Source organism: Carcharhinus amblyrhynchos, chromosome 7 (assembly GCF_965287045.1).
Source record: "Carcharhinus amblyrhynchos chromosome 7, sCarAmb.v2.hapA, whole genome shotgun sequence".
NCBI classification, from domain to species: Eukaryota; Metazoa; Chordata; class Chondrichthyes; order Carcharhiniformes; family Carcharhinidae; genus Carcharhinus; species Carcharhinus amblyrhynchos.
Genome location: NC_137330.1, coordinates 117896600 through 117921985, shown reverse-complemented (window position 1 = coordinate 117921985; position 25386 = coordinate 117896600).

Sequence of the window (25386 nt, the reverse complement as noted above, 5' to 3'; positions counted from 1 at the left end):
TATCTAAACCTCTAATCATCTTATATGTTTCAATAAGATCCCCTCTTAGCCACCTTCTTTCCAGCGAAAACAACCCCAAATCCCTCAGCCTCTCCTCATAGGACCTCCCCTCCATACCAGGCAACATCCTGGTAAACCTCCTCTGCACCCTCTCCAAAGCCTCCACATCCTTCCTGTAATGTGGGGACCAGAACTGCACACAGTACTCCAAGTGCGGCCGCACCAGAGTTGTGTACAGTTGCAACATAACGCTGCGACTCCTAAATTCAATCCCCCTACCAATAAACGCCAAGACACCGTATGCCTTCTTAACAACCTTATCTACTTGATTCCCAACTTTCAGGGATCTATGTACACATACACCTAGATCCCTCTGCTCATCCACACTATTCAAAGTCCTCCCGTTAGCCCTATACTCGACACATCTGTTATTCCTACCAAAGTGAATTACCTCACACTTCTCCGCATTAAACTCCATCCGCCACCTCTCGGCCCAGCTCTGCAACCTGTCTAAGTCTTCCTGCAAACTATGACACCCTTCCTCACTATCTACCACACCTCCGACTTTGGTGTCATCAGCAAATTTACTAATCCACCCAACTATACCCTCATCCAGATCATTTATAAAAATTACAAACAGCAGTGGCCCCAAAACAGATCCCTGAGGCACACCACACGTAACCGAACTCCATGATGAATATTTACCATCAACCACCACCCTCTGTCTCCTATCCGCTAGCCAATTCCTGATCCAATTCCCTAGATCACCCCCAATCCTATACATCTGCATTTTCTGCAGAAGCCTACCATGGTGAACCTTATCAAACGCCTTACTAAAATCCATATACACCACGTCCTCTGCCTTACCCCCATCCATCTCTTTGGTCACTCTCTCAAAAAACTCAATAAGGTTAGTAAGGCACGACCTACCCGCCACAAAACCATGCTGACTATCTCCAATCAATTCATTACTCTCCAAATAACTATAAATCCTATCCCTAATAATTTTTTCTAAAACCTTGCCCACAACAGAAGTGAGACTCACCGGTCTATAATTCCCGGGGAAGTCTCTGTTCCCCTTCTTAAACAATGGGACAACATTCACTAACCTCCAATCTTCTGGTACTATACCAGAGGCCAACGACGACCTGAAGATCAGAGCCAGAGGCTCTGCAATCACTTCTCTTGCCTCCCAGAGAATCCTGGGGTAAATCCCATCTGGACCAGGGGACTTATCTATTTCCAGACCCTCCAGAATATCCAGCACATCCTCCTTATCAACTGTAACACTGTCAGTTCTACTCCCCTGCAACCCAGTGTCCTCCTCAGCTATATCCATGTCCCCCTGCGTGAACACCGAAGAGAAATATTGGTTCAATGCCTCTCCAATCTCCTCGGTTCCACACATAACTTCCCTCTGCTGTCTATAACTGGCCCTAATCTTGCCCTAACCAACCTTCTGTTCTTGACATACCTACAGAACGCCTTAGGATTCTCCTTAACCCTATCAGCCAAAGTCTTCTCATGTCCTCTTTTAGCCCTTCTTAGCTCACTCTTCAACTCCCTCCTAGCCAATCTAAAGTTTTCTAGTGCACTACCTGAGCCCTCACGTCTCATCCGAACATAAGCCTCCTTTCTCCTTTTAACCAACGAATCAACTTTTTTGGTGCACCACGGTTCCCTAGCCCTACCAATTCCTCCTTGCCTGACAGGGACATACCTATCACGGACTCGCAGTAGCTGCTCCTTGAAAAAACTCCACATTTCGGACGTTCCCAGTCCCTGTAATCTCCTAGTCCAACCTATGCTTCCTAATTCTCTCCTAATAGCCTCATAATTACCCTTCCCCCAGCTAAAACCACTGGCCCGAGGTTCATGCCTATCCCTTTCCATCACTAAGGTGAACGTAACCGAATTGTGGTCACTATCACCAAAATGCACACCAACTTCCAAGCCTAGCACCTGGTCTGGCTCATTTCCCAGCACCAAATCCAATATAGCCTCGCCTCTAGTTGGCCTATCTACATACTGAGTCAAACTGAGTTCGGGTACACTGAGGGAGAATTTAGCACGGCCAATGCACCTAACCACTTTTGGACTTTTGGACTGTGGGAGGAAACCGGAGCACCCGGAGGAAACCCACGCAGACACGGGCAGAATGTGCGAAATTGACCTGAGCCGGGACCCAACCTGGATGCCTGGCTCCGTGAGGCAGCAGTGCCAACCACTGTGCCGCCATGCTGCCTCTGAAACACTATTGCCACCTCTACTTTAAGGAATTAAATTCCTTTCTCAATTTCCTTTCTCCTTGTAGGCCAACTTGTCGCATTGTGAAACAGAGCCCTTTATCAATCCACAGTGGTGCTAGTCGAGGAGGCTACCTCTGTGACTCATCGTAAATGTAAGTTATAATTCCAGTACGTAGCCGTTAAGAGGAAATACTGTCTCTATTACTGGCACTTAGTGGTTAGAGTACATTGAGGATATTTGTTCATATTGCTGTAATGCTTTGAGTGTAAACACAAGATAAGAAGTGAACACTTCAACGTTGGCTGCCAAGGAGGAACTTCAAGACATCAAAGTGATCGATTTTCACCCAGCTGTCATTGTCCAATGTCGTGTAGAGGCACATTGATCTTTGACACTTGCCCTCTCCTTGTGACTTGTTATAATGGTCATTTCCAACCCTCTCCCATTCCCTCCCGAAGGTTTTTGACTCCTGTTAGGATGCATTTCCCCTGGATCTAACCCTCTCCTTCTGCTGCCTCAATAATTATTGAGCCTAGACCACAGCCACAGAGAAACTACTGCTCAGGAGAAGGCCATTCCCCACATCTTTATCTAGAGTCAAAGAGATATAAAGCACAGAAACAGGCCCTTTGGCCCAACTCGTCCAAGCCCACCAGGACTCAACTGAACTAGCCCCATTTGCTTGTGTTTGGCCCATATCCTTAAACAGGCATGGTGGCACAGTGGTTAGCACCGCTGCCTCACAACGTCAGGGGCCCAGATTAAATTCTGGTCTCGGGTCACTGCCTGTGTGGCGTTTGTACGTTCTCCCCATGTCTGTGTGGGTTTCCTCCGGGTGCTGCAGTCCCCCCCAACACCCCTCTGGCAGCTCATTCACCCTCTGAGTGAAAAAGATGTCCCTCAGGCCCCGTTTAAATCTTTCCCTGCTCACCTTAAACTTATGCCCTCTCGAACAAGGAACAAGACATCGTACAGTACAGGAACAGGCCCTTTGGCCCTCCAAGCCGATACTCCACTAAACTAAAATTGTATACTCTTATAGAGTCCCTATCCTTCCATTTCCATCCTGGTCATGTAATTTGTCAAATGCCCCTTAAATGCCAGATCGCACTTGCCCTCACCACCTCCCCAGGCAGGGTGGGCTGCAATACTGAAGAGATATATATATATAACTCATAGAACCCTACAGTGCAGAAAGAGGCCCTTCGGCCCATTGAGTCTGCACTGAGCACAAGCCCACACAGACCCTACCCCCATATATTATACCCACTAACCTACTCATCCCTGGACACTAAGGGGCAATTCCTTACCATGGCCAATCAACCTAACCCACACATCTTTAGACAGTGGGAGGAAACCCACACAGACACGAGGAGAATGTGCAAACTCCACATGGACAGTGACCCAAGCTGGGAATCGAACCCAGGACCCTGGAGCTGTGAAGCCACAGTGCTAACCACTGTGCTACCATGCTGCCCTGCGGTTGTAATATCTGGTGGTTAGTTTAGCTTTGGCATGGAGGCAACATATGCAAGGCCAGTACTGGGTTGGAGGCTGGTACTCCAGTCCAGTACAAAGGGAGTGCTGCATTGTTGGAGGTGCCACCTTTGAGATAGGATATTAAATTGAGAGCTACCCTCTAAGGTGAATATAAAAGATCCTGTGATAGTGTTGGAATAACAATAGGGGCTTTCTCCCCAAGGCTGTGACCAACATATAAACACCTAAAGAGAGGTGATTACTCTTAATAAAGGCTCCCTCTACAATATATAGCTGCCATGCTTCTCGAAACAGTGGGTCACTTGTAAAAGTACGTAATTGGCCATAAAGATCATTGGGATAATTTTATGTGTAAGATGCAGCACGGTGGCACAGTGGTTAGCACTGTTGCCTCACAGCGCCAGGGACATGGGTTCGATTCCAGCTTCGGATCACTGTCGGTGAGGAGTTTGCACATTCCCCCTGTACCTGCGTGGGTTTCCTCTGGGTGCTCTGGTTTCCGCCCACAGTCTAAAAGATGTGCAGGTTGGGTGGATAGGCCATGCTGAATTGACCTAAGGTATATAGGTTATAAGAAATAAATCACATTTAGGGGAGGTGATGGCCTGGTGGTATTATCCCTGGGCTATTAATCCAGAAATCTCAGCTAATCTTCTGGGGACCCAGGTTCGAATCCCTGCCCCGGTAGATGGTGGAACTTGAATTCAATAAAAAAAAATTAAGAATTTACTGACGACCGTGAAACCATTGTCAGGAAAACCCCTTTTGATTTACTAATGTCCTTTAGGGAAGGAAATCTGCTGTCCTTACCTGGTCTGGTCTACATGTGACTCCAGACCCACAGTGATGCGATTGACTCTCAAGTACCCTTGGGCAACTAGGAATGGGCAATAAATACTGGCCAGCCAGCGATGCCCATGAATAAAAAGATTTAGTGGGGTAAATATGTAGGGTTGCAGGGATAGAACCCCGCAGGTTCTCTAATGGAGAGCTGATGTAGGTTAGATGGGCTGAATGGTCTCCTTCTACACCACAGGGATACGATGGTTCTATTACGAAGGAAAGTTCTATCTTACTTACATAACAAGCAGTTAAATTATGCTCACAAAATAAATCTGGTGATGCTGGATGGGTAAGAAATTGGATTGTCAGAAAAGGTCAGCTGGTTTAACAATGTGTGTAAGAACATAAGAACATAAGAAATAGGAGCAGGAGTAGGCCATCTAGCCCTTCGAGCCTGCCCCGCCATTCAATAAGATCATGGCTGATCTGTCGTGGCTCAGTTCCACTTTCCCGCCCTCTCCCCATAACCCTTAATCCCCTCTCTTATCAAGAACCCATCAACCCGCTTCTTAAAAATATTTAGCGAGGCAGCCTCCACCACTTCAACGGGCAGAGAATTCCAGAGATTCGCCACCCTTTGAGTGAAGAAGTTCCTCCTCAACTCCGTTCTAAACCGCCCCCCCTTTATCTTGAGGCTGTGCCCCCTAGTCCTACTGTCTTTTTTGAGCGGGAAGAGTCTCTCCACCTCTATCCTATCCATCCCATTCATCATCCTATACGTCTCAATGAGATCTCCCCTCATTCTTCTAAACTCTAACGAGTACAAGCCTAGTTTATTCAGCCTCTCCTCATAGCTCAATCCCCTCAACTCCGGTATCAGCCTAGTAAACCTCCTCTGCACTCCCTCCAGGGCCAAAATATCCTTGCGCAGGTGCGGCGCCCAAAACTGCACACAGTACTCCAGCTGCGGCCTCACCAATGCCCTATACAGCTGCAGCAAGACCTCCCTACTTTTATATTCAATCCCCCTCGCTATGAAGGCCAGCATCCCATTCGCCTTCCTGACCACCTGCTGCACCTGCAAGCTGGGTTTTTGCGACTCATGCACAAGGACCCCGAGGTCCCTCTGCACCGTCGTGAGGACAGTGAACCTGTTACCCACATTGGCCTACACATTGGCCTACACATTGGCAAGCGTGTCAGGCCGCAGCTGGAGTACTGTGCGCAGTTTTGGTCGCCGCACTTGCAGAAGGATATATTGGCCTTGGAGGGAGTGCAGAGGAGGTTCACTAGGCTGATACCAGAGATGAGGGGGTTGGACTATGAAGAGAGGCTAAATAGACTGGGTCTGTACTCGTTGGAGTTTAGAAGGATGAGGGGGATCTTATAGAGATGTATAAGATAATGAAGGGGATGGATAGGGTAGAGGTAGAGAGATTCTTCCCGCTTAGAAAGGACAGCAGGACTAGAGGTCACAGCCTCAAGATAAGGGGGGGGGCAATTTAGATCAGAGTTGAGGAGGAACTTCTTCACTCAAAGGGTGGTGAATCTCTGGAATTCTCTGCCCGTTGAAGTGGTGGAGGCTGCCTCGCTAAATATATTTAAGTCACAGGTAGATAGGTTTCTGATAGACAAGGGAATTAAGAGTTATGGGGAGAAAGCGGGAAAGTGGAACTGATCCACTTCAGATCAGCCATGATCTTATTGAATGGCGGGGCAGGCTCGAAGGGCTAGATGGCCTACTCCTGCTCCTATTTCTTATGTTCTTATGTCCCATGTGACATTGTTGACTTGTAAAAACCTCAGGGCAACAAGGGATGCAACACAAACATTGGGTCAAAATCTTGGATAATTCCTGGGCTCCATCTGAAGTATTGTGTGCAGTTTTGGTGTCCTTATCTGAGGAAGGATATCCTTGCGAGTACAGCAAAGGTTCACCAGGCCGATTCCTGGGATGCAGTTCTGTCATACAGAAGCGACACAAAGTCATTGGGAATATATTCACTGGAGTGTGAATCTCATAAAAACGTGTAAAATTCTAACAGGGTTAGACAGGGTAGATTCAGAAAGAATGTTGCTGATGTTTTGGGGAGTCCAGAACTAGGGGTCAGAGTTTGAGGATAAGGGATAAACTTTCTAGAACTGAGACGAGGAGAAATTTCTTCACCCAGAGGGTGGTGAATGTGTGGAAGTCACTACCACAGAATGTAATTGACGCCAAAACAATTGTGTGATTTCAAGAAGAAATTAGATATAGGTCTTGGGGTTAAAGAGATCAAGGGATATGGGGGGAAAAGTAGCGGGGGGGATTCAGGATATTGAATTCGATGATCAGCCATGATTGTAATGAATGATGGAGCAGGCTTGAAAGGCTGAATGGCCCACTCCTGCTTTTTTGTATAAAACCCAAGAATTTTGGGTCAAGATTCTGGAACTTTTCCCTCACAGCACTGCAGATGTACCTACATCTCAGGAACCCCAGCAGTTCAAGAAGACAGCTCACCACCGCCTCCTTAAGGTTAATAAATACCGGCCTAGCCAGCAACGCTTACACCCCAAGGGCAAAAGAACACAAGAGAAGTACCACTGGGAACTCATTAATTTCCCTGAAAGTCAAGTTGGCCTTCACACAACCCAGAGTGCAATAAGAATCAGCATGTGACAGGATGTCCGCCATATGTCTTTAATGGCAGGGAGAATGAGAAGGAAATGCTTGCACTTGGCAAAGCTGTTACCTCTTTACAGTAAGAGGCGGCTAGGGAAAGTATCACCTGATTCTGAGTTTTATTCTGTAACTAAAGCTCCAACAGCTGCCTTTCCTTTCTTGTGTTTGGAAATTAATCTTTTACAAAACACTTGGAAGTTGTCCAATATTGTCCAAAATAGGCCCAAAAGAAAGAGCTGCCCTGGGAAAGGCCCAGCAGATTCATTTGACACCCTTTGGGCTGTTTCTGAATGAAAACCATCTCGCCTTGCCGCTGCCATTGCCGTCCTGTTCGGAGGTGCTGTGGCAACAAGGGCAGTCGTCGACTGTGGAAGCCCCCCCGCCCCTCCCTCACCCCCACTGGGCCTTCTCAGAAATAATCCATCCGCTGGGAGGCTAACACACACATGCACGGGATAAGTTGGAGGACCAAACAGAAAAATTCGATTGCAGAGGATCTTTTTGAAAAGTGAGTGGAAACTCTAAAGTTGTAACTGTATTTAAACGAGAGGTTCTGTTCATCCTAAAGTACGAAAATAAATCTACTTTGCATCAAAACCATTTAAGCACGCCACAGTGACGTACCATTGTTCACTTAAAAATCCCACTGAGCGATAACCTTGACAGGGAACCAGCTGCTGTAATATAGGCGGCCATTTTGTGCATGACAAGACTCCCAATAGGCATTGAGGCAAAAAACGTGTCAATTTTTTTAAAGTTGTTTTTGTTCATTCTTGGGACATGGATATCGCTAGCTAGACCAATATTTATTTCCAATTCCTAATTGCCCTTGAGAAGGTGGTGGTGAGCCGCCTGCTTGACCGATTGGTACAACTGAGTGGCTTGCTAGGCCGTTTCACAGGGCAGTTGAGAGTCAACCACACTGCTGTGGCTCTGGAGTCACATGTAGGCCTGACCAGGTTAGCAGGCTTGCCACCCGAGAGCGCCAATGGGAGGGTCTCCAGCACTTAGTGATTGAAAGCCCAGGCTGTGCTAAACTATCGATCTGAAGCTGGACTGAGAGGGAGAGAGAGGGAGCAAGGAGATCAGATGGTAAATTCATTTTGGTTTGCCAAAACACCAGAGGTGCCTGGCCATATCCTGCAGGGGCAAACTGCCCAGGTCGCGATGGGCCATGATGGGTTAGGGGAAGGGACTTGGGGCGGGGGTAGGCAGCACAGTGGTTAGCACTGCTGCCTCACAGCGCCGGAGACCTGGGTTCAATTCTGGCCTCAGCTCACTGTCTGTGTGGAGTTTGCATGTTCTCCCTGTGTCTGCATGGGTTTCCTCCGGTGCTCCGGTTTCCTCCCACAGTCCAAAGGACGTGTTGGTTAGATGCATTGGCCATGCTAAATTCTCTGTTCCCGAGCAGCTTGTTGCAACTTGGGAATTTTCACAGTAACTTCATCGCCACGTTAATATAAGCCTACTCGTGACACTAATAAATAACCTTTAATTTAATATTTGAAAGGTGGCATCACCAACAGTGCAGCACTACTCTACAGGACTGGAGTGTCAATCTGGGTTTTGTGTTCATAAGTCCCTTGTATAGATGGACATCATTTTAACCTCAGTTGCCTCTGTGCCAAAGCTGAGATGACCACCTGATAGAACTTCATAGAATCCCTACAGTGTAGAAGATGGCCATTCGGCCCATCAATTCCGCACTGACAACAATCCCACTCAGGCCCTATCCCTGTAATTCCAAATATTTAGCATGCTATTCCCTCTAACCTACTCACTCTGGGACACTAAGGGGCAATTTAACATGGCCAATCCACCTAATCCGTAGATCTTTGGACTGTGGGAGGAAACCAGAGCACTTGGAGGAAACCCAAGCAGACACGGGGAGAATATGCAGACTCCACACTTACAGTGACCCGAGATGGGAATCGAACCCATGTCCCTGACGCTGTGAGGCAGCAGTGCCACCATGCTGCCCTTTCTTATACGTGATCTTCAGTGTTGTTGTCCATCTTGCACTGAATTTGCAAGCGACTCAGTCTCTTCAATTCTGCACAGGAGGACCTCAGAATTGATTGTACCTGATGATTGTGCTTGTTCTTTGCTACTCATACCCACACTGGCTTGGATGTGAGTTGCCCACCTTTCTGACTGGAAAGTCCAGTGGGTGTGGGAATGGGAGCCTTGACCCTAAATTAAAGATAATTGAGCTTACTGGGTTACCCTCTTCATTGAATAGGGCTCAGGGCCACAATGCCAACGTTATTTGATTTGATTTATTATTGTCACTTATATTAACATACAGTGAAAAGTATCATTTCTTGCGCACTACACAGACAAAGCATACTGTTCATAGAGAAGGAAAGGAGAGAGTGCAGAGTGTAGTGTTACAGTCATAGCTAGGGTGTAGAGAAAGAGCAACTTAATGTGAGGTAGGTCCATTCAAAAGTCTGACAGCAGCAGGGAAGAAGCTATTCTTGAGTTGGTTGGTATGTGACTTTGTATCTTTTTCTCAAAGGAAGAAGGTGGAAGAGAGAATGTCTGGGGTATCTGGGGTCCTTAATTATGCTGGCTGCTTTTCCGAGACAGCAGGAAGTGTAGACAGTGTCAATGGATGGGAGGCTAGTTTGTGTGACGGACTGGGCTACACTCACAACCCTAATTTCTTGCGATCTTGGGCAGAGCAGGAGCCATACCAAGCTGTGATACAACCAGAAAGGATGCTTTCTATGGTGCATCTGTAAAAGTTAGCGGACATGTCAAATTTCCTTCAACTTCTGAGCAAGTAGAGGAGTTGTGTTGTGTTGGCACGGGGGGGACCATGCCCACCATGGAAACCAGCGGGATGCTCAGGAGCACCACATTTCTTGTCCCTGATCCATTTAGAAATCCCAGACATTTTACACTGCTTCTCTCTTCCCAGATTCTGGCAGACATGGCCAAGCATTTCTAGTACTTTCGGTATTATGTTGGACATTCAGGACAGGAAGCCACAGGGCCGCTGACGCAACTTAACTGCTGCTCTTGGTGTCGGAAGCAACGATGTCCGATTTACTTGTGGGTTTTCACTTTTGGAGTGTGCAACGCGAAGTGAAGACTAATTTCACTTGCTAATAATGTGCAATATCCCCATAGCTGTAGAATAGAATTGAAGATGGAAACCTTATGAAATAAACCAATGAGAAAAGCGGCAGGAACTGACTGAGTGCTTCAATAAAAACAGTGCGCTAAAAACAAATGGGCTTTCTTTTAGCTTTCTGCATTGGATATCAGGTTCATCATGCCAGTATTACATTCTGATTTTATCCACTAATACTGTACACCAGTGTTATACAGTGACAGATCTATACCCACCAGTACTGTATCCTAGTCTTGTACAGTGATAGATCTGTACTCACCAGTTCTGTACTCCAGTGTTACACAGTGGCAGACCCATCCCACCAGTACCGTATCCCAATGTTATAGAGACAGATCTGTACCCATCCGTACTGTATCCCAGTGTTATACAGTGGCAGATCCCCACCAGTACTGTATCCCAATGTTATAGAGACAGATCTGTACCCATCCGTACTGTATCCCAGTGTTATACAGTGGCAGACCCATCCCACCAGTACCATATCCCAATGTTATAGAGACAGATCTGTACCCATCCGTACTGTATCCCAGTGTTATACAATGACAGACCTGTATCCACCAGTAACGTATCCCAGTGTTATACAGTGGCAGATCCCCACCAGTATTGTATCCCAATGTTATAGAGACAGATCTGTACCCATCCGTACTGTATCCCAGTGTTATACAATGACAGACCTGTATCCACCAGCAATGTATCCCAGTGTTATACAATGACAGATCCCCACCAGTACTGTATCCCAATGTTATAGAGACAGATCTGTACCCACCAGAACTGTACCCCAGTGTTATACAGTGACAGATATGTATCCATCAGAATTGCATCCCAGTGTTGTACATTGACAGACTCGTCCCCACCAATACTGTATCCCAGAATTATAGAGACAGACCTGTACCCACCAGTACTGTATTCCAATGTTATGCAGAGACAGACCTGTACCCACCAGTACTGTACCCCAGTGTTACACAGTGACAGACTCGTCCCCGCCAGTACCGTATCCAGTGTTAGACAGTGGATGAGATCCTAAATGAATATTTCTCATCAGTATTTACTGCTGAGAAAAACATGGATGTTAGGGAACTTGGGGAAATAAATAGTGATGTCTTGAGGAGTGTACATATTACAGAGAAGGAGGTGCTGGAAGGCTTAAAGTGCAACAAGGTAGATAAATCCCTGGGACCTGATGAAGTGTATCCCAGGGCACTGTGGGAGGCTTGGGAGGAAATTGCAGATCCCCGAGCCGAGATATTTGAATCATCGATAGTCATAGGTGAGGTGCCTGAAGATTGGAGAGTGGCAAATGTTGTGCCTTTGTTTAAAAAGGGCTGCAGGGAAAAGCCTGGGAACCACAGGCCAGTGAGCTTCACATCTGTGGTGGGAAATTGTTGGAAGGTATTTTGAGAGAGAGGATCTACAGGCATTTAGAGACACAAGGACTGATTAGGGACAGTCAGCGTGGCTTTGTGAATGGAAAATCATGTCTCACAAATTTAATTGAGTTCTTTGAAGGGGTAACCAAGAAGGTAGATGGGGGCAGTGCAGTTGATGCTGTCTACATGGACTTTAGCAAGGCCTTTGTCAAGGTCATAGAGTCAGAGAGGTTTACAGCATGGAAACAGGCTCTTTGGCCCAACTTGTCCACGCCGCCCTTATTTTTAAAACCCCTAAGCTAATCCCAATTGCCTGCATTTGACCCATCTCCCTCTATATCCATTTTACCCATGTAACTATCTAAATAATTTTTAAAAGATAAAATTGTACCCACCTCTACTACTACCTCTGTCAGCCTGTTCCTGACACTCATCACCACCCTCTGTGTGAAAAAATTGCTCCTCTGGACCCTTTTGTATCTCTGCCCTCTCACCTTAAACCTACGCCCTCTAGTTTTAGACTCCCCTACCTTTGGGAAAAGATATTGACTATCTACCTTGTCTATGCTCCTGATTATTTTATAGGCCTCTATAAGGTCACCCCTCAGCCCCCTGTGCTCCAGAGAAAAAAGTCCCAGCCTATTCAGCCTCTCCTTATAACTCAGGTACCGCATGGTAGGTTGTCGCATAAGATTAAATCTCACGAGATCCAGGGTGAGGTATTTAAATGGATACAAAATTGGCTTCTTGACAGAAGCCAGAGGGTGTTTGTAGAGAGTTGTTTTTCAAACTGGAGGCCTGTGACCAGTGGTGTGCCTCAGGGATCAGTGCTGGGCCCGGTGTTATTTGTCATTTATGTTAATGATTTGGATGAGAATATAGAGGGCATGGTTAGAAAGTTTGCAGATGACACCCCTTTCCTCCCCTTGCCCCTCACTGATCTCAGGCAGAGTGGCAGCAGATGCCCCTTCATGCGCCCACCCCCCCCCAACCCAATCTCAAGCAGACAGCCGTCAGACGCTCGACACTTACCTCCTCATCAACTGGAGCACCCAAACTGGACTTTTATGAAGCATGTCTGTTTTACACTGATTCTGTGTGGATAGCCCATTAAATCAATTTAAGTGCGTGCAAATACATTTAAATGGCTATCACGCCCAGTTTGGGCCTTGGTAAAGGGGGGCATGGATTGCGCTATTCACCTCACACCCAACTTTACCAAGTTTTTGCATCTGAATACAAGAGTTACATCAGACCCAGTATTCCAATTGTGGCCTAACCAACGTTTTATACAACTGCAACATAATTTGTCAACTTTTATACTCAATGCCCCGACCAATGAAGGCAAGCATGCCACATGCTTTCTTCACTACTTTTTCCACCTGTGTTGCCATTTTTAAGGATCTGTGGACCTGTACTCCCAGATCTCTCCGTGTGTCTATGTTCCTAATGGTTCTGCCATTTACTTTCTAGCTCCCATTTGAATTGGATCCAACAAATCTCATCACCTTTCATTTGTCTGAATTAAATTCAATCTGCCACTTCTCCGCCTATCTATATGCTGCTGTATTCTCTGACAATCATCATCACTATCCGCAACTCCACCAATCTTAGTATCATCCGCAAACCAGACCAGCTACATTTTCTTCCAGGTCATTTATATATATTATAAACAGCAGGGGTCCCAGCACTGATCCCTGCGGAACATCACTAGTTACAGACCTTACAGAAGTGTGAGGTTATCCACTTTGATAGAACTAATAGTAGGAGGGATTATTATTTAAAAGGCGAAAAGCTGCAGCATGCTACAGTGCAGAGGGACCTGGGCGTCCTTGTGCACGAGTCCCTAAAACCCAGGTGCAGCAGGTGATCAAGAAGGCGAATGGGATGCTGGCCTGTATAGCGAGGGGGTTAGAATATAAAAGTAGGGAGGTCTTGCTGCAACTGTACAGAGCACTGGTGAGGCTGCAGCTGGAGTACTGTGTGCAGTTTTGGTCGCCGCACTTGCGGAAGGATATATTGGCCTTGGAGGGAGTGCAGAGGAGGTTCACTAGGCTGATACCGGAGATGAGGGGGTTGGACTATGAAGAGAGACTAAATAGACTGGGTCTGTACTCGTTGGAGTTTAGAAGGTTGAGGGGGGATCTTATAGAGAAGTATAAGATAATGAAAGGGATGTATAGGGTAGAGGTAGAAGGACTAGAGGGCACAGAATCAAGACAGTTTAGGTCAGAGTTGAGGAGGAACTTCTTCACTCAAAGGGTGGTGAATCTCTGGAATTCTCTGCCTGTTGAAGTGGTGGAGGCTGCCTCGCTAAATATATTTAAGTCACGGGTAGATAGATTTTAGATAGACAGGGGAATTAAGGGTTATGGGGAGAAAGCGGGAAAGTGGATCTGATCCACTTCAGATCAGCCACGATCTTATTGAATGGCGGGGCAGGCTCGAAGGGCTAGATGGCCTACTCCTGCTCCTACTTCTTATGTTCTCCATTCAGAAAAACACCCTTCCACTGCTACCCTCTGTCTTCAATGATCAAGATGTGGAGATGCTGGCGTTGGACTCAGGTAAACACAGTAAGAAGTCTCACAACACCAGGTTAAAGTCCAACAGGTTTACTTGGTAGCAAATGCCACTAACTTTTGGAGCGCTGCTCCAAAATTGGTAATGAATTACACTAGCACTTAGAATCAAAATGGTAAAATAAAGTTAAAGTTAATTTATTAGTGCCATAAGTAAGGAGCAGCATTCTGAAAGTTAGTGATGTTTGCTACCAAATAAACCTGTTGGACTTTAACCTGGTGTCATGAGACTTCTTACTGTGTTCAATGATCAAGCCAGTTCTGAATCCATCTAGCTAGTTCACCCCTGATCCCATATGAGTTAGTCTTTTGCACCAACCTGCCAAGGGGAGGCCACGTCAAATGTTTTACTAAAGTTCATGTGGACAACATTCAGGGCCCTTCAATCATTTTTGTCACCTCCTCAAAAAACTCAATCAAATTAGTGAGACATGACCTCCCTCGTACAAAACCATGCTGCCTGTCACTGATAAGAGCATTCAGTTCCAAACGTGTACAGATCCTAAACCTAAGAATCTTCTCCATCTATTTCACTATCACTGACGTCTGCAAAAGAATTATCTCCTTTCTCTTTCTGGGAACATTGTAAACCACATGACTCTGAATTGCATCATTATAAAGGAGATAAAAAAATACAGTGCAGAGGAAGGAAATTGTTGGGAAATTTGGGAAAGTTCTCTCATAATGTCATTTGCATATCAAGCGATCTGCCTATAACCTCCAATATATAAAACCACAAACCGCCATGTGTCAGAATACTTTCAACAGTGCACAACCACAGTAGAATGTGCCATACTTTATCATCTCTTCCTCTTTAGCTGGGAACATGGAGTCAGGTGATGCTGAGCATCCCTGCCTATCAATGCCCCCGTCTATCCATCCTGACCCTAACTCTTCCCTCCAACCGGAAATCCAGCTCCTCGGAGAGTGGGATCTTCTGGACTGACAAAAAAATACTTCGAGGGATTAAAAAAAGGAAACTGAGATAGCGCTTTCAGCTACATCAGGGCAACAGGGCTTAAAACTCTGGCTCAATAACAGATGTAGAGATGCTGGTGTTGGACTGGGGTAAACACACTAAGAAGTCTCACAACACCCGGTTAGAGTCCAACAGGTTTATTTGATAGTAAACTCACAGGCTTTCGGAAACGGTGTTCCTTCGTCAGGTATGTGGAAGGTTCTGATCAGAGAAGGGCATATAAACCCACTCACACTGTCTGCATCTTTAAGACTTGAATAGCAGATTAGCCGTAAGGACTTGCATTTTAATCAGTATTCTGTAAACTATGTGTGAGTTTATCTGCACTTCTCTGACCAGAACATTCCACGTACCGGACAAAGGAACACCGTTTCCGAAAGCTTGTGAGATTACTATCAAATAAACTGGTTGAACTTAAACCTGGTGTTGTGAGACTTCTTCCTGTCAGTAACAGATACCAGGGGGCAGCGGACATCATTGTGGGCAGGACTGGAAAATATGGAATGCGGCCAAAAGTCAGTTTCCCACCGTTGAAAATGGTGACCAGTTGCAAGTAGGCTTACATTAACACTACAATGAAGTTACTGTGAAAATCTCCTAGTCGCCACACTCCGCCATCAATTCGGGTACACTGAGGGAGAATTTAGCATGGCCAATGCACCTAACCAGTACGTCTTTTGGACTGTGGGAGGAAACCAAAGCAAACCCATGCAGACACAGGGAGAATGTGCAGACTCCACACAGACTGTGACCCAAGCCAGGAATTGAACCCAGGTCGCTAGTACTGTGAGATAACAGTGCTAACCACTGTGCTACCGAAATGGCAGAGTACGTTGGAAGGGCCAAATGGCCTGAAACTAGTCTGGTTTTCCACGTTTCTAAGTTTCTTTACCCTATAAAGAGAAGGTGACCTGATCGAGGTATTTCGGATTATGCAAGGGATTAAAAGGGTAAACAGAGTGAAGATGTTTCCACTCGCGAGGGGGACCGAAACTGGGGCTATTGGGTCAGTAATAAATCCAATAGAAAATACAGGTGAAACTTCTTTAGCCAGAGTTGTTGGCCTGTGGAGCTGACTGGAGTGATAGGGGCCAGTAGCATGGATATGTATAAGAGGAGAATAGATAAGTACATGAGGGAGAAAGGAATAGCGGGTTCTACTGATAGAGTTAGATGAAGAGGTTTGAAAGGAAGTTCTAGAGGAGCAGAATGTCTGGCACAGAGACTGTGCTGTCTGATCCTAGTCTCTCCTACTAATGGAAACATCTACTCCAAGTCCACTCTATCCAAGCCTTTCAGAATTCTGTAAGTTGCTGTAAACTCCATTGAGTACAAACCCAGAGTCCTCAAATGCTCCTCATACGTCAAAACTTTCATTCCTGGGATCATTCTTGTGAACCTCCTCTGGACCCTCTCCAAGGCCGGCACATTCTTCCTTAGATACGGGGACCAAAATTGCCCACAATACTCCAAATGTGGTCTAACCAGAGCCTTATGCCTCATCTGCATATCCCTGCTCTTGTAGTGTAGTGCTCTTGGAAAGAATGCTGACATTGCATTTGCCACCCCAACTACCAACTCAACCTGCAAGTTATGACTGGAACACAATATTCTGCACCCTCCACTTTTCTATGAACAATCTGCATAGCATACAAGAAACAATACTTTTCACTGCCTACCAATATATGTGACAATAATAAACCAAATCAAATCAAATGAAGAGAATCCTGAACTAGGAATTCCAAGTCCCTTTGTGTTTCTGATTTCTGAACTCTCTCCCCGTTTAGAAAATAGTCCCCATTTGGGGTTGTGCTGATTCCTGGTTGCATTGCCTTGCTTCCATCCCAGTGAAGAGGGAGAGGGAGGCGGAGGAAGGCTCGATCCTCGAGTTCAGCCGAGGGATGGGGCTAGGAGAGGGGAGGATTTCAGAGTCGGAGGAGAAATTCTCAAGAACTGGTTGTGGGCACAGCAATTAAACTTGCCGCTGAAATGGAATTTGCATGTGAATCATTTCATTTAAAAAAAAATCAGGTGACGGAAAGGGTTTGAGAACTTGGGAAGTCTGCATACTAACCCACAAAAAGGAGGGGGGTTTGAGGAAAAATGTTTTTACCTAGAGGGTGGTGACGGTCTGGAATGCACTGCCTGGGAGAGGGTGGAGGCGGGATGCCTCACATCCTTTAAAAAGTACCTGGACGAGCACTTGGCACATCATAACATTCAGGGCTACGGGCCAAGTGCTGACAAGTGGGATTAGGTGGGAGTCAGGTGTCCCTCGCGTGTCGGTTTAGACTCGATGGGCCAAATGGCCGTTTCTGCACTGTATGATTCTATGATTCTACGTGTGGTTTCAACAAAAAAACCTTATAAAACCATAACATTGGCCGATGAGTGATTGCATTGTGTGCAGCAATGGACAGGATGCTCTTTCGGAGAGCTGATACAGGCTCGATGGGCCGAATGGCTCCCTTTCTGCACTGTGGTGATCCTATGGCAGCCGTGTGGAACACAAACCACAAAGGGACGTGTAACATTCACCATGATTATCTCTCCAACTTGTCAACTCGACCCCATGGCTGGTTTTCACGTTCTTTTCTCTTTCAAGCCCTTCCACAAATGCTTTTCCCCATTTCCCCAGTGCCTCTGCTATGTCTCCCCGGACCCTTCCAATCTCTGTGTTGCTGTTCACTCCCTTCTCCCCAGTGGTTATCCTTCCCCACACCACAGCCCAGACTTTCTGGGAGTTTCCGTGTGTTGCAATCTCCACCCCCTCCCTTCAAAAGCCCCAGAGAAATCCCACCTTGTTGACCATAACCTGGGCTGAGAAAGGGTAAAGGGTGAGGTGGGGTTACAGAAGCTTTTGTTGAATTTATTGATGGAATGTGGGTGTGGCTGGCTGTTTATTGCCCATCCTGAGATACTCGGCTTCTAATCCCTTCAACTAGAAGGTCGAAAAGTGGCCAAATTGAGATGTTTAAAAAGATTAAGGGATTGGATAAAGGGAGATGCAGAGAACCCATTTCCTCTGGTAAGCTTTGACGGAAGTGTACAAGATTGTGACAGGTTTAGATAAGGAGAGATGAGGGAAGTTGTTCCCATTAGCTGATGGTTCATAAGTTTATCAGATATAGGAGCAGAATTAGGTCATTCTGTCCATCGAGTCTACTCAGCCATTCGGTCATGTCTGATATGCTCCTCATTCCCATTTTCCTGCCTTCTCCCCATAACCCTTCAACCCATTACCAATTAAAAATCTGTCTCACTCCTCCTTATATTTACTCACTGTCCCCACCTCACTGTGGGGTAGCGAATTCCACAGATTCACAATCCTCTGGGAGAAGTAGTTTCTCCTCAACTCTGTTTTAAATTTGCTACCCCTTATCCTAAGACTATGACCTCTCACCCTCGAATGCCTCACAAGAGGAAGCACCTGCTCCATGTCTGCTTTATCCATAGCTTTTATCATCTTGGACACCTCAATTTGATCCCCCCTCATTCTTCTAAATTCCAGAGAGTATCGGTCCAAACTGTTCAATCTCTCTCTATACGACAAACCCCTCATCTCTGGAATCAATCTAGTGAACCTCATCTGAACTGTCTCTAATGCCATGGTGCAAGGATAGTGCGACGTAGGCTTAAAGTCTTGGGCAAGTGATGTTGGGGAGGGATGTGAGGAAGAACATTTTTGTGCGGCAGGTGATTATGAGCTGGATATGAGAATATTGTGCACAGTTCTGGTCTCCTTTTCTGAGGAAGGATGTTCTTGCTCTCGAGGGAATGCAGTGAAGGTTTACCAGGCTGATTCCCGGGGATGGCAGGACTGATGTATGAGGAGAGATTGACTATATTAGGATTGTTTTCGCTGGAGTTCAGAGGAATGATGGAGGATCTCATAGAGACTTATAAAATTCTAACAGGACTAGACAGGGTAGATGCAGGGAGGATATTCCCGATGGTGGGGGGAGTCCGGAACCAGGGGTCACAGTCTGAGGATTCGGGGTAGACCATTTAGGACAGAGATGAAGAGACATTTCTTCACCCAAAGAGTGGTGAACCTGTGGAATTCATTACCATAGGAAGTAGTTGATGTCAAAACATTGAATGTATTCAAGAGGCGGCTGGATATAGCACTTGGGGTGAATGGGATCAAAGTTTATGGGGAGAAAGCAGGATTAGGCTATTGAGTTGGATGATCAGCCATGATCATGATGAATGACGGAGCAGGCTTGAAGGGCCAAATGGCCTCCTCCTGCTCCTATCTTCTATGTTTCTAGGGAACTCGCTGCCTATGTGGGTAGTCACAGTAAGAAGTCTCACAACACCAGGTTAAAGTCCACCAGGTTTATTTGGAATCATGAGCTTTTGGAGCGCTCCCCTTCATCAGGTGAGTGGAGAGTTGTGTTCACAAACAGGGCATATATAGACACAGACTCAATTATAGGATAATGGTTGGAATGGGAGTCTTAACAGATGCGGACAATGTGAGTGGAGAGAGGGTTAAAGAGGTGTGAGTTGTTCAAGCCAGGACAGTTGGTGAGATTTTGCAAGCCAAGCAAGTCCATGGGGGTTACAGGTAGTGTGACATGAACCCAAGGTTGAGGCCGTCCTCATGTGTGCGGAACTTGGCTATCAGTTTCTGCTTGGCGATTCTGCGTTGTTGTGTCTCTTGGAGGTCACCTTGGAGAACGATTGTCTGAAGGTCAGAGGCCGAATGCCCGTGACTGTTGAAGTGTTCCCCAACAGGAAGCGAAACTCTCGCCTGATGATTGTTCATCTGTTGTCACAGCGTCTGCACGGTCTCCCCTATGTACCATGCCTCAGGACATCCTTTCCTGCAGCGTATCAGGTAGACAAAGTTGGCCGAGTTGCAAGAGTATTTACCGTGTACCTGGTGGGTGGTGTTCTCACGTGAGATGATGGCATCTGTGTCAATGATTCGGCATGTCTTGCAGAGGTTGCTGTGGCAGGGCTGTGTGGTGTTGTGGTGATTGTTCTCCTGAAGGCTGGGTAGTTTGCAGCGGACAATGGTCTGTTTGAGGTTGTGCAGTTGTTTGAAAGCAAAAAGTGGGAGTGTGGGGATGGACTTGGTGAGATGTTTGTCTTCATTAATGACATGTGAAGGCTTCGAAGAAGATGTTGTAGCTTCTCCGCTCTGGGGAAGTACTGGATGATGAAGGGCACTCTGTCCGCTCTGTCCCATGTTTGTCTTCTGAGGAGGTGTCTCACTGTAGCGCGTCACAAACGTTGATCGATGAGTCGAGTGCCATATCCTGTTCTTATGAGGGCATCTTTCAGCGCCTGTAAGTTTCTGTTGCATTCCTCCTCATCTGAGCAGATCCTGTGTATATGGAGGGCTTGTCCGTAGGGGATGGTTTCTGTAACATGTTTAGGGTGGAAGCTGGAGCATCGTGAGGTTATCCGTGAGCTTGCGGTACAGTGAGGTGCTGAGGTGACCGTTCTTGATAGAGATGCATGTGTCCAAGAAAGCAACTGATTCTGGAGAATAGTCCATGGTGAGTCTGATGGTGGGGTGGAACTTGTTGATCTCATCATATAGTTGTTTCAGTGATTGTTCACCATGAGTCCAAAGGAAGAAAATGTCATCGACATATCTAGCGTACAGCATCAGTTGAAGGTCCTGTGCAGTGAAGAAGTCTTGTTCGAACCTGTGCATGAAGATGTTGGCATCTTGAGGCGTGAATTTGGTCCTCATGGCTGTTCCATTCATCTGGATGAAGAACTAGTTGTGAGTGTGAGGCAGGCTGTATATACCTGAAGGTGAAGACATTGTGGTCCAGGATGAAGTGAATGAGTTATAGAATTGCACCTGGAAAATGGCAGTTGTCGGCATTGAGTACTGAGGCAGTTGCAGCAATGCCATCTTCGTGGGGGATGCTGGTGTAGAGCACCGAGACATCCATTGTGACAAGGCGTGCTCCTGGTTCAACTGCTCCATGTGTGCTGAGTTTCTGTTGGAAGTCTGTAGTGTCGCGACAGAAGTGGGGGGTTCCTTGTAGAATGGTTTCTTGTATGACAGCTTCTGTTGCTAACACTGATAGCCAAGTTCCGCACACATGAGGACGGCCTCAACCAGGTTCATGTCACACTAGCTGTAACCCCCACAACTTGCCTGAGTTTGCAAAACCTTACTAACTGTCCTGGCTGGAGGGAATGCACACCTCTACAACCTGTGATTATTCCCCTCTCCACTCACATTGTACCCAGACAGAGTTTGTCACCGGTTAAGACTTGCATTCCAACCATTATCTTGGAATTGAGCCTGTGTCGATATACGCCCTGTTTGTCAATCCAACTCTCCAGTCACCTGATGAAGAGGCAGTGCTCTGAAAGCTCGTGATTCCAAATAAACTTGTTGGACTTTAACCTGGTGTTGTGAGACTTCTTATTGTGAGTCCCCAAGTCTAATGCTGGCATCTCCACATTATGAGGGTGGTGGAAATGGTGACTATCAATGATTTCTAAAGCAAATTCGATGGGTATTTGAGGGAAGCACACTTGTAGGTGCATGGAGACTTAATGGGACTGATTGGATTGCTCTACAGAAAGCTAGAATGGACTCAATGGACTGAATGGCCTCCTTCTATGGTGTAAATGTGAGTTGGAGAACCCAGAACGAAGGATTTCTATTTTAACACCCAGCCAGTGATGCAAGAGTGTAATCACGGGATAATTTGCTCACACAATGTGAGGGTATTAGAAATCAAAAATCTCTCAGAAAAGATTGTCGGTACTGGCAGAATGTTTGAGATTGATGGGTTTATGTTAGCTGATGGTATCAAGGAATATGGAGAATAGGCAGTAATGATGAGTTGAAGGACCGACCAGTTGAATGGCATGCTGTTTCTAACTGAGGTTCGAGCTCTTTTCCAGGCGTCGCTGGATTCTGGGGAAGTGCCGGATGATTGGAAAACGGCTAATGTTACGCCGTTGTTTAAGAAGGGTGCCAGGCAAAAGGCGGGGAATTATAGGCCGGTTAGTTTAACGTCTGTGGTAGGTAAAATGTTAGAATCTGTCATTAAGGAGGAAATTGCGAGGCATCTTGAAGGGAATTGCTTGATAGAGCAGACGCAGCACGGTTTCATTAAAGGGAAGTCGTGTCTGACAAATTTACTGGAGTTCTATGAGGATGTGTCTAGGGCGGTGGATAGAGGAGAGCCGGTGGATGTGGTCTTTCTGGATTTTCAGAAGGCGTTTGACAAGGTACCTCACAAGAGGTTATTGCAGAAGGTCGAGGGACATGGAGTTGGGGGTAGGGTGTTAGCGTGGATAGAGGATTGGTTGTCAAATAGGAGGCAAAGAGTGGGGGTCAACGGGTGCTATTCGGATTGGCGGATGGTGACTAGTGGAGTGCCCCAGGGGTCGGTGCTGGGGCCTCAGCTATTTACCATTTATATAGATGATCTAGAGGAGGGAACCGAGTGTAGGGTGTCGAAATTTGCTGATGACACCAAGATAGGGGGAACGGCAAATTGTGCGGAGGGTGTGGAGAGTCTGCAGAAGAATCTAGATAGGCTGGGTGAATGGGCCAGGAAATGGCAAATGGAATTTAATGTTGGCAAGTGTGAGGTGGTCCACTTTGGTAGGAATAATGGTAGGAAGGACTATTACTTACGGGGCGAAAAACTGCAGCAGGCGACGGTGCAGAGGGACCTCGGGGTCCTTGTGCATGAGTCGCAAAAACCCAGCTTGCAGGTGCAGCAGGTGGTCAGGAAGGCGAATGGGATGCTGGCCTTCATAGCGAGGGAGATTGAATATAAAAGTAGGGAGGTCTTGCTGCAACTGTATCAGGCATTGGTGAGGCCGCAGCTGGAGTACTGTGTGCAGTTTTGGGCGCCGCACCTGCGCAAAGATATTTTGGCCTTGGAGGGAGTGCAGAGGAGGTTTACTAGGCTGATACCGGAGTTGAGGGGGTTGAGCTATGAGGAGAGGCTGAATAAACTAGGCTTGTACTCGTTAGAGTTTAGAAGAATGAGGGGAGATCTCATTGAGACGTATAAGATGATGAATGGGATGGATAGGATAGAGGTGGAGAGACTCTTCCCACTCAAAAAAGACAGTAGGACTAGGGGGCACAGCCTCAAGATAAAAGGGGGGCGGTTTAGAACGGAGTTGAGGAGGAACTTCTTCACTCAAAGGGTGGTGAATCTCTGGAATTCTCTGCCCGTTGAAGTGGTGGAGGCTGCCTCGCTAAATATTTTTAAGACGCGGGTTGATGGGTTTTTGATAAGAGAGGGGATTAAGGGTTATGGGGAGAGGGCAGGAAAGTGGAACTGAGCAGCGACAGATCAGCCATGATCTTATTGAATGGCGGGGCAGGCTCGAAGGGCTAGATGGCCTACTCCTGCTCCTATTTCTTATGTTCTTATGTTCTCTGATAGAATCATAGAATACCTACATTCCAAAAGGAGGTCATTCGGCCCATCAAGTCTGCACCAACCACAGTCCCACCCAGGCCCGATCCCCATAAGTTCACACCCCAAGCGTTTACCCTAGCTAGTCCGCCTGAGACAAAGGCAATTTAACATGGCCAATCCACCTAATCTGCGCATCTTTGGAGTGTGAGAGGAAACCGGAGCACCCGGGAGAAACCCACGCAGACACGGGGAGAATGTGCAAACTTCGCACAGACAGTGACCCAAGCTGGGAATCGAACCCGTGTCCTTGGCGCTGTGAGGCAGTAGTGCTAACCATCGTGCTGCCCACTCAAACCCTGATGAACTAGCTGTTGTGAGGGTGAGGCAGGCTGTATATACCTGTGGGAGCTTTCCTACACATAATGGTTGACTGTCCCTGTGCTGTTGTGTGGATGATCACAGGACTGGAACGTAGAAGCAGAGAAGTCAGAAGCAGGAGTAACCCCTCAAGCCTGTTCTTCCACTCAGGAAGATCATGACTGATCTGGCTGTGGTCTCTACTGCAGCCCCCATACCCTTCACTCTCTTGTTCATCAAAAATGTATCTACCTCAACATTAAACAAAGTTCAATGACCCATCCCCCACTGGCTGTGGATTACATGTCCCTGTCTACATTGAAATGGTTGAGAGCTTCATGTTTCTAAGTGTCCAGATCACCAACAACCTGTCCTGATCCCCCCATGCCGACACTATAGTTAAGAAAGCCCACCAACACTCTACTTTCTCAGGAGGCTAGAGACATTTGGCATGTCAGCTACAACTCTCACCAATTTTTACAAATACGGCAGAGAAAACATCCTTTCTGGTTGGATCACAGCTTGGTATGAGCTCCTACTCTGCCCAAAACCTCAAGGAACTACAAAAGGTTGTGAATGTAGCCCAATCCATCATGCAAACCAGCCTCCCATCCATTGACTGTGTCTACACTTCCCGCTGCCTCTGCAAAGCAGCCAGCATAATTAAGGACCCCCCATGCACCCCGGACATTCTCTCTTCCACCTTCTTCCTTCAGGAAAAAGATACAAAAGTCTGTGGTCACGTACCAACTGATTCAAGAACAGCTTCTTCCCTGCTGCTGTCAGACTTTTGAATGGACCTACCTTGCATTAAGTTGATCTTTCTCTGTACCCTAGCTATGACTGTAACACTACATTCTGCACTCTCCCCTTTCCTTATCTACGAACCCCAACTTTCTTGCCAACTTTGAGGACGTTCAAATGGTCAGTGGATAGGCACATGGATAACATGGGAATAGTCTAGGTTAGAGGGTCATTAGATTGGTTCCACTGGTCGGCGCAACATCGAGGGCCGAAGGGCCTGTACTGCGCTTAATGTTCCATGTTCTATGAACGGTATGTTTTGTCTGTATAGTGCGCAAGAAATAATACTTTCCACTGTATGCTAATACATGTGACAATATTAAATCAAATCAAATCATTTGTGAAGAGAATCCCACAGAAAAAAATTCAACGCATCTCCATCTTAAGTGGGAGATGCCTTATTTTTTAATTTTGCCCCTTAGTTTTAGCCTCCCCCAAATAGGGGTTCACCTGTGATGCTCCCCATGGCCAAATTGCCAGCTAATGGTCAACCTCGCACAGAGAAAATGGCCTCCCATGTGTTCATCTAGATGCCCCTTAAATGCTACTAGGGTACGTGCTCCTACCACCTCCCTGGGCAGGGCG